The sequence below is a fragment of the Neophocaena asiaeorientalis genome, unplaced genomic scaffold, assembly GCF_003031525.2.
Source record: "Neophocaena asiaeorientalis asiaeorientalis breed wild unplaced genomic scaffold, Neophocaena_asiaeorientalis_V1.1 scaffold79, whole genome shotgun sequence".
In the NCBI taxonomy this organism is placed as follows: domain Eukaryota; kingdom Metazoa; phylum Chordata; class Mammalia; order Artiodactyla; family Phocoenidae; genus Neophocaena; species Neophocaena asiaeorientalis.
Window position 1 is genome coordinate 5,900,416 of NW_020175402.1, and position 10,733 is coordinate 5,911,148.

Here is a 10,733-nt window from a genome sequence, read left to right on the forward strand (position 1 = left end):
AAACAATGGCTGTTTCCAAAACTTGTCCATGATGCTACTGATGAAAAGTTTATGGTACTCTTGAGGTATGAGTGCTGAGATTCTAGTGGCCAGCAACAAAATGACCTCAAAGATGAAGTGCAAGAAATGATTATAATAAGTCATATACCTTTTTTAAAATTTTAGAATACTACAAAATTTGAAAAGTTTAAAAATTGGTTGAGGAACAAGTAATATCTTCCATTTCGCATTTTTGTGACCAAAGAAAGGCATACAAAATCTCTTAAGTTTGGCGATTCCCTGGCAGTCTAGTGGTTAGTACTCCCTGCTTTCACTGCCATGGGCCCAGGTTCAATCCCTGATGGGGGAACTAAGATCCCGCAAGCGACGTGGCCAAAAACAAAACAAAACAACCTCTTAAGTTTGAAGATGACAGTGTTTTCATGACTTACAATCAATAATTTGCTTATTGGGAATGATGTTCCTGAGTTGATTCCTCAATAGCAGTGTACCATCTGCTCTTATCCTATATTTTAAATAAAAATCAGTCTAAGGATGATTGAAGCAAAAAGTTGGAACTTTAACGTGAAAATGAGGAATCATGAGTTTGAATTCTTAAAAAGGTTAAATGAATTTTTGGAGCAGCCTAATTTAAGACTACCTGAGCTTTATGGGACTTCCTGGTGGTCCAGTGGGTAAGACTCTGCACTCCCAGTGCAGGGGCCTGGGTTCAATCCTTGGTCGGGGAACACATCCCATATGCATCCCGCAACTAAGAGTCCTCATGCCACAGCGAACATCCCGCATGCCGCAAATAAGACCCGGCGAAACCTAAATAATTTTTTTTTTTAAACTGAGACTTCCTGGTGGCGCAGTGGTTAAGAATCTGCCTGCCAATGCAGGGGACATGGGTTCAATCCCTGGTCCGGGAAGAGCCCACATGCCACGGAGCAACTAAGCCCATGCACCACAACTACTGAGCCCATGAGCAACAACTACGCACTTTATAATTGTTTGCTCATTAAATCTCATGATATTTCTGGTAAATAGGTTCATACCATTAGCTTAATTTTATAACCAAAGTAACAGAAGCAGGGAATAGTGAATAACTTTCTCAAGGTCACACAACCAGGTTTGTGCTGAGCAAGAACTTTACTTCAGAACTCCTGCTCCCACAGTCTTGAGTTGCAGTTCCAGTGTAGCGGTTCAGCTTCCTGTTAGCTACCTCCTCACTGTGGGACAGGTTGGGGGTGGTGGGGCTTGCCTGGACAATTGGGGACGACCCTGGGTTGTTCCACTATTCTTGAATATGCATTGCTGCATATCCTATGTATTCCATTTTCAGATTTCTGAAACGTATTCATTAAAAACTATATTTAGGGCTTCCCTGGTGGCGCAGTGGTTGAGAGTCCGCCTGCCGATGCAGGGGACACGGGTTCATGCCCCGGTCGGGGAAAATCCCACATGCAGCGGAGCGGCTGGGCCCGTGAGCCATGGCCGCTGAGCCTGTGTGTCTGGAGCCTGTGCTCTGCAATGGGAGAGGTCACAACAGTGAGAGGCCTGAGTAACTGAGCCTGAGCTCTGCAGCCCGTGAGCCACAACTGCTGAGCCTGCATGCCACAACCACTGAAGCCTGCGTGCCTAGAGCCTGTGCTCTGCAACAAGAGAAGCCACTGCAGTGAGAAGCCTGCGCACCGCAAGGAAGAGTAGCCCCCGTTCGCTGCAACTAGAGAAAGCCTGCGCGCAGCAACGGAGACCCAATGCAGCCAAAAATAAATTAATTTAAAAAAAGACTGAGTGACAGCATCCAAAGAAGCCTGGCATTGAGAGAGACCCTTGGTTGCTGGGGAACTGACAATACTTCAGCCTTTCTATCTGGAGCCTGGAGGGAGCAATGAGGGAGGAGGAGGAAGTGTGGTAAGTTCTATGAATCTTCCCAGGGCTGAGTTGGCCATTTGTAAGCTGAATCAGTCACCGTTTCCTATTTCTTAGTCCTTCCTTCCTCCTTCCTTCTTTCCAGCCTCTCTCCCTCCTTTGCTCCTTTCCCTCTTCTTTCTAGGTGCAGTCCTTTATTAGAGCAGAAAACTCCTAAACCACTTGTATCCTACTTGCAGGAATTGGAAACACTGGAAAGGAACAAAAAGCTTCAGAGCAGGCAAAGGAACAAAGAAGTACAAGGAGATGTACGCCAACACTTCACATGTTGGTGCCACCCGACACAACCTCTCAATTAGCAGATGCCACAGGTACCTCCTGGCTCATCAGTCTTTTTATTAACTTGAGGTAAAATTCACATAACATAAAATGAATCATTATCCATTTAAAGTGTAAAATTCAGTGGCCTTTAGTATATTCACAGTGTTGTGCAAACATTGCCTCTATTTAGTTTGAGACACTTTCATCACCCCAAAAGGAAATTCCATACCCATTAAGCTGTCACTCTCCATTTACCCCTCCACCCAGCCCCTGGCAACCGCTAGTCTGATTTCTGTTTCCATAGACTTGACTTGCCTGTTCTGAATGTCACATGCAAATAGAATCATACAATGTGTGACATTTTGTGTCTAGCTTCTTTCACTTAGAATAAGGTTTTCAAGGTTCATCCATGTAGCATGTTTTAGTACTTCACTCCATTTTTTATTTCTTTTATTTTTTTTTATTTTTTTGCGGTATGCGGGCCTCTCACTGTTGTGGCCTCTCCTGTTGCGGAGCACAGGCTCCGGACGCGCAGGCTCAGCGACCATGGCTCACGGGCCCAGCCGCTCCGCGGCATGTGGAATCCTCCCGGACCGGGGCACAAACCCGTGTCCCCTGCATCGGCAGGCGGACTCTCAACCACTGCGCCACAGGGAAGCCCCTTCACTCCATTTTTTAAATGGCAGAATAATATCCCATTGTATGGATATACCACACTTTTGACTATCCATTCATCAATTGATAGACATTTGGCTTGTTTCCACCTTTTGGCTGTTATGAATAGTGCTGCTAAAAACATTCCTGTATGAGTATTTGTTTGGACACTTGTTTTCAATTCTTTTGGATACATATCTAGGAGTGAAATTGCTGGGTCATAGGGTAATTCTATGTTTAACTTAGTGAGGAACTGCCAAATTGTTTATCCACAGTGGTATTTTGCATCTCCACCAGCAATGTACAGAGTTCCAGTTTGTCCACATCCCTACTACTGCTTGTTATATCTGACTTTTTGACTCTAGCTATCCTAGTGTGTGTAAAGCGGTAGCTCATTGGGCTTCCCTGGTGGTGCAGTGATTGAGAGTCCACCTGCCGATGCAGGGGACACAGGTTCGTGCCCCGGTCCGGGAAGATCCCACATGCTGCAGAGCAGCTAGGCCTGTGAGCCATGGCCGCTGAGCCTGCCTGTCAGGAGCCTGTGCTCCGCAACGGGAGAGGCCACAACAGTGAGAGGCCCGCGTACCGCAAAAAAAAAAAAGTGGTAGCTCATTGTGGTTTTGATTTGCATTTTCCTGATGACTAATGATATTGGCCAATAGGCTGTTTGTATATCTTCTTTGAATAAACACCCATTCAAGTCCTTTGCCTATTTTGAATTGGATTGTCTTCTTGTTGTTCAGTTTCCAGAATTCTTTATTTATTTTTTATATAAATTTTCCTTATTTATTTATTTATTGGCTGTGTTGGGTCTTCCGTTGCTGTGCATGGGCTGTCTCTAGTTGCGGCGAGCGGGGGCTACTCTTCGTTGCGGTGCAAGGGCTTCTCATTGCAGTGGCTTCTCTTATTGCAGAGCACAGGCTCTAGGCACGCAGCCTTCAGTAGTTGTGGCACACGGGCTTCAGTAGTTGTGGCCCACGGGCTCTAGAGCGCGGGCTCAGTAGTTGTGGCACACAGGCTTAGTTGAACCGTGGCATGTGGGATCTTCCTGGACCAAGGCTCGAACCCGCGTCCCCTGCATTGGCAGGCGGATTCTTAACCACTGCGCCACCAGAGTAGCCCCCAGAATTCTTTATATACTCTGGATACTAGATATATAATTGGCAAAACTTTTCTCCCATTCTGTGATTTTAGATGAGGTCCTGAGAGTGGGACCCTCAGGATGGGATTAGTGCCTTTATAAGAAGAGACACCAGAGAGCTTGCTTGCTCAGTCTCTGCTATCTGTGGACACAGGGAGAAGACAGCCATTTGCAAGCCAGGAAGAGAGCTCTCCCCAGTACATGAACATGCTGGCACCTTATCTTGGACTTCCAGGCTCCAGAACTGTGACAAAATTAATTTCGGTTTTTTAAGCTACCCAGTCTATGATATTTTGTTATGGCAGCCCAGCCTAAGGAAGGCATCAATAACATTCACAGAAATAAACCTCTAAAAGTTTTTAGAATTAGCATCAAGAGAAATGTATTTGTTCATAGCCTTCGACTCATGAATTTGCTTCTAGAAATTTAACCTGGGGAACTAATCAGGAATATAATGCAATATTTTGTATGTAAGAGTTTTATCTCATTTTGATATAAAGTAGTGAAGAATGTCCAGCAATAGGTATTAATGAACAAATTATATGACACATGAACATTCTGCAACCATTAAAAATTATGTTTAAGGGGAATTCCTTGGCAGTCCAGTGGCTAGGGCTTCGCACACTCACTGCCATGGCCCGGGTTCAACTCCTGGTCAGGAAACAGATCCCGCAAGCCCCGCAATGTGGTCAAAAAAAAAAGAAAGATGGGGCTTCCCTGGTGGCGCAGCGGCTGAGAATCTGCCTGCCAATGCAGGGGACACGGGCTCGAGCCCTGGTCTGGGAGGATCCCACATGCCGCGGAGCAACTAGGCCCGTGAGCCACAACTACTGAGCCTGCGCGTCTGGAGCTTGTGCTCCACAACAAGAGAGGCCGCGATGGTGAGAGGCCCGTGCACCGCGATGAAGAGTGGCCCCCGCTCACCGCAACTAGAGAAAGCCCACGCACAGAAACGAAGACCCAACACAGCCAAAAATAAATAAATAAAAAATTAAAAAAAAAAAAAAAAAAAGAAAGAAAGAAAGAAAGAAAGAAATGTTTAAGGACACTTATTTGAAAAGATATATGCACCTCTATGTTTATTGCAGCATTGTTTACAATAGCCAAGATATGGAAACAACCTCAGTGCCCGTCAATGGATGTATGGATAAAGATGTTGTATAAATATACAATGGAATACCATAAAAAAAGGAGAAAAAAAAAGGAGAAATCTTGTTACTTGCAACAACATGGGTGGACATTGAGGGCATTATGCTAAGTGAAATAAGTCAGATGGAGAAAGACAAATACCATATTATTTCACTTCTATGTGGAATATTAAAAAACAGAAATAAATGAACAAACAAAACAAACACATAGAGAACAGACTGGTGGTTACCAGAGGGGAAGGAGGGTGGGGGAAGGGACAAATGGGTAAAGGGGGTCAACTGTATGGTGGCAGATGGAAACTACACTTTTGGTGGTGAGCATGCTATGGTATATGCAGAAGTCAAATTATAATGTTGTATGCGTGAAACATAATGTTATAAACCACTTTTACCTCAATTAAAAAAAAACAGAGGGACTTCCCTGGTGGTGCAGTGGTTGAGAATCCGCCTGCTAATGCAGGGGACACGGGTTCGAGACCTGGTCCAGGAAGATCCCACGTGCCACAGAGCAACAAAGCCTGTGCGCCACAACTACTGAGCCTGTACTCTAGAGCCCGTGAGCCACAACTACTGAGCCCGCGTGCCACAACTACTGAAGCCCGCGTGCCTAGAGCCGGTGCTCTGCAACAAGAGAAGCCACCGCAATGAGAAGCCGGTGCACCGCAACGAAAAGTAGCCCCTGCTCGCCGCAACTAAAGGAAGCCCGCGCGCAGCAATAAAGACCCAACAGCCAAAAATAAGTAAGCAAATAAATAAATTTATTTTAAAAAATTACTAAAAACAACATGACCTATCAGTAAAATCACGTTATTATGAATTTTTTTAAAATTAAGGAATATTTAATATTTTGAAAATTATCACGAAATGTAGTAAGTGGAAAAAGCAGGCTACACAACCATACATAATTTATATACTGTAAATATAAGCATAGGTTAAAGAATATATAATAGTAATATATTATATATAATAAATAAATATACGCAAAAAATAAAAGCCAACATGTTAACATTGATTCTCTCTTGGTAGTAGGATTAGAATTTCGAAGGGATTTCCCCCACCACCCCCCCGCTCTTCAAAAGGATCTTTTTTTTTTAAGTTACAAACGTAATACATCTTGGCTTTTAAACAATTATTAAACAAGTGTAGTGTATGAAGTCTTATAATTTCTCTATTATCCCTTTATCTCAGAGGTAACTGGACCCTAACAGTTTGTTGCAAACTGCACATCCTTCCAGACTTTTGTTGCCTCTGTGTAATCACGAACATATCTATGACATCATTCTAAATGTATCACTGTGCAACTTGGTTTTTTGTTTCTTTGTTTTAACCTAACATTAAATCCAGCACACCTGGGCTTCCCTGCTGGCACACTGGTTAAGAATCCGCTTGCCAGTGCAGGGGACACGGGTTAGTTCCCTGGTCCAGGAAGATCTCACATGCTGCAGAGCAACTAAGCCCGTGCGCCACAACTACTGAGCCTGCGCTCTAGAGCCCACAAGCCACAACTACTGAGCCTGCGTGCTGCAACTACTGAAGCCTGCGCCCCTAGAGCCCGTGACCCTACAACAAGAGAAGCCATCGCAATGAGAAGCCCGCGCATCGCAATGAAGAGTAGCCCCCGCTCGCCCGCCGCAACTAGAGAAAGCCCGCGTGCAGCAACGAAGACCCAACACAGCCCCCAAAAATAATTAATTAAAGAAATAGAAAAAAAATTTTTAAAGCATATTTATAATAAAATCCAGCACACCTTTTCATTTCACGTAGAGCACCTATTGAACACGTAGAGCACCTACAACAGAGCACGTAGAGCTGTCTCCTTCTGCTTCTTTGCTGCGTTATGTTCCACCAAAAAAAAAAAAAAAGAAAGAAAAGGAGAGGTGGAGGAATATCATTTCAGGTTATTTGTTTGTTTGTTTGCGATACGCGGACCTCTCACTGTCGTAGCCTCTCTCGTTGCGGAGCACAGGCTCCGGACGCGCAGGTTGGGTCATGGCCCACGGGCCCAGCCGCTCCGCGGCATGTGGGACCTTCCCCGACCGGGGCACGAACCGGTATCCCCTGCATCGCCAGGCGGACTCTCAACCACTGCGCCACCAGGGAAGCTCTCGGGTTATTTCTTTTGTTTCTTTATACTTTTCTGTATTTTCCAATCTTCTGCAATAATGTGTGTCACATAATTTGGAAGGGAAAAACATGAACTAAAACCAAAAGTTCATTAAAAGAAGAAAAGGAAAGAGGGAAAAAAGAAATGGAAGGCGAATGGATTAGTCCGCGCCCCCTCCCAGAGGGGCGGTATCGGGCGGAGGGAGGGGCGGGCCGCCGCAGTCCTTACCAATCAGAGCCCGGTTGATAAGCGGAGCGAGGAGAATTTGGAGACACCCCCCGCCCAGCAATCAGCCTGGGGGTTTAGCTTCCCTAACCAGCCTGGAAACCAGCCTGGGCCTAGCCTGAGTGCCGCTGCGGGCTGCTATTGGCTGCCAGATAAACCCGCCCATCTTCCTGCTCATTGGCCGCCGTGGTTTTCATAAGAGGGGCCTGTTGCTGAGCGAAAAGAAGTAAGTGCCGCTGCTTTTGCCAAGGGGAGGCTTTTAGGCTGCAAACGTACTGGGCGCCCTTGGGTCAAAAAAGCAACATTACTAACCATCGTTTATTCAGTCCCCACTAAATACCAGGCTTCCTGATCCAAATTTTTTAATTTAATGGTTATAACCACCTTTCTTGAACACCCAACAACCTACCAGTCACTGAGCTAGGTACTTTAAAATAAGAACAACAGTAACAATTTAAACGATAATTACAGTTTACTGAACACTTAACCTGCATCAAGCCTTGTTAAGGGATTTGTATGTATCAACTCTCATCCTCACAATAGTCCCTGTGAAGGTAAATGTTATTGCCCCATTTTACATAACAGGAAGCAAGTTCAGAGAGGTGAAGTGACTTGCCTAGGTTCACACAGCTATAAAGTATAAGAATTGGACCCTCAACTCTGATATCCTGCTTCCAAGTACAACTTTTTTTTGGGGGGTGGCGGGTAACGAAAGGCTTTTGAGGGTAGGAAGAGGTGGAACAGGTTGATGACAAGGTCCTGGGGCATTGCTCCAGTGACAGGCCTCAGGGTGATTGTCTGAGAATGGGATATCTGGAGCCTCTAGGCCTGGAGGAGAGGGGGAAAGAGGGTGAGCAGAACACCAGAGCAAGAACACTTCTTTCTGGAAATGTGAGACTCCTGGCGCAGTCTGTTGTGGTGCAGGTGGCCCTGGACTGGGGGCCTGGACCCCAAGGTTGTAAATACTGCTCTGTGGCCAACTGCCTGGGGAACCTTGGGCAAATGCCTTCTCTCTGGACCCCAGGATTCCTGCCTGTAAGATGAGAGTAAGCCAAAACAAGGGGATGTGTATTCGGGATGGGGGTCTTTGGGGAGTCTGGGTCCTGGTTGCAGCAGGGGAACCCTCAGCAACCACACAATCTTTACCTAGCTGTTTCCTGACCTCTTTTCAGGACCTGACGATTCTGTGAACTGCAAAATCCACCTTTTCCCCCAGCCCGTTCTGAGCTATAGCAGAGTTCTGCCTGCAGGGTGCGCTGAGGGCTCACAGCCGACAAAACCAAACTGGAGCTCGTCGGGTTTTTTGTTTTATTTATTAAGAGGGGTGAATTTTTGAAATCTTTTTGAAGATTTCTGTCCTCAGGATACAATCGATGAACCTGAATTATATGTATTGCCCAACATCAGTTCTTTCCACAGTGGCTCTGGAGCTAATTTCAATTCCTTTGTTTTCCGAATGAGGAAAAAGATTCCTAGAGATGAAAAAAAATTCACTTTGGGTCACATAGCTAAAACCTAGCACCCTAGTTGCCTGACTCCTGGGCAGTGCTCTTAGGAGAGAGTTGGCTCTGTTTTCAAGAGTCTGTGGCTGGTGTGCCCCCTAATGCACAACTCCTGGGTACAGTTTCAATTTTGGTTGTATAGCTTGACAGCTCAGGACCTGTCAGCCAGAAGGACCTCCCTCAGCACCTAGCAAAATGCCTGCTTAATGAGTAATTAAATGAATAAATGTATGAATGAGCCACAGAGGTTGAGTCTGCTTTGGTTTTATCAAATAAACCAGCTGGAGTTGTGTTTCTTTCCTGAAATTCCCCCAAGGCAGAAATTAAATTCTGTGATGGGAGGGGAGCGCGTGGCAAAACAATAAGAACTCAGAAAATTACATCGGGACTGATAAATCAAAGCCCCGGATCTGGTCAGGGTACAAGAATATTCGACTTTAGTAAAGTGATCCCAGAATTGGGGATTAGAAAATTAATTTAGGAAGAATAAATACAGAACAGATGAGAATCCCATTAGGGTTAAAATCTGCGAGAGGGTCTGAAGCTAAAGAAACCTCAGAAACATTTCAAATCCAACCTAGATGTATCTTCAGGACTGGAATGGGATTGAGGAATAAAAAGAGCTTTGGCCAATCAGTGGCCTCAACACAGCTGATGCAAGAGTGGAGAGTATGGCAACAGGAGGTGGATCTTTCCGAGCCAAAAATACAAGGCATGGGGGAGGGGAGGAACAAACCCACGCAGTGTCACCTGGCCATGTCCTCCTGGGCTGAAAGTTTCACCGCTGGACTTCCAGAGCCCAACACAGTGCCTGGTACACACTAGATGGTCAATAAATGTTTAGTGAATGAAAGAGAGAGGGAAGAAGCCGGAGCCCTAACCAGCAGTTTTGCTCTGAGTGGAGTTAGTTTAGGGATTCATCTTTTCACTGGCTCCTTTTGCTCAGATTCCAACTGCCCTAGCCACCTTCAGATGATAATTTGGCTTTTCATGGAGGCTGTCCTGTAAAGAGGGATGTACTGCCCCATCAATTATAGGCCACTTGACAATTATGTTTCTCACTCCCAATTAATATATTGGAATTCTGCTTTATGCATCAGTTCCCTGTGCCAGCCTGCTTCTTACATATTCAGGTCTTTCTCTCATTAGTGGTACAGTGGAATTTCTGCTTTGGAGTCATCCCTGACTAGGTTTGAATCCTTACTCAACATATTACTAAGCCGTCTGAACTTTGTCAACACACCTCTTTAGCTTCAGTAACCTCATCTGTCAAATGGGCCATAATGCCTACTTCATGAGATTGTGGTGAGAGTTACATGAGATAACAGATGTATCCTGGGCTGTTGTTGGAGCTCAGTAAATGGTAGTATCTGTGTCCCTTCTGAGCTTTCTTTCCAAGGAGTTTGGGTCACAAAATCTCATCCAATTGAGAGTATCAGTATCTCTTGCTTTTCACAAATTCACTAACTTTGTAAGTGACGCCTTGGGAATGATTTAGTCACTTCCTTGAAGGTTATAAAGGGTCATTCTACAAAGGAGAGCAACTCATATTCATTAATTCAAAAGTATTTCCTGAGGACTTACTACACGCTAGTGGGGGATAGAGAGACACAGTTCCTGCCTTAAAGGAGTTCTGACACAGTCTGATGCAGTCAAAAGAAGACATTGTATGACCCTGACACAAAGTTTTACTTTTCTGAACTCGAGCTTCCTCACTTTGCAAAAGTGGTCAATAACATATTCCATTGTTAGTTGGAGAGAAGGGGTAAGACATTCAGACACCA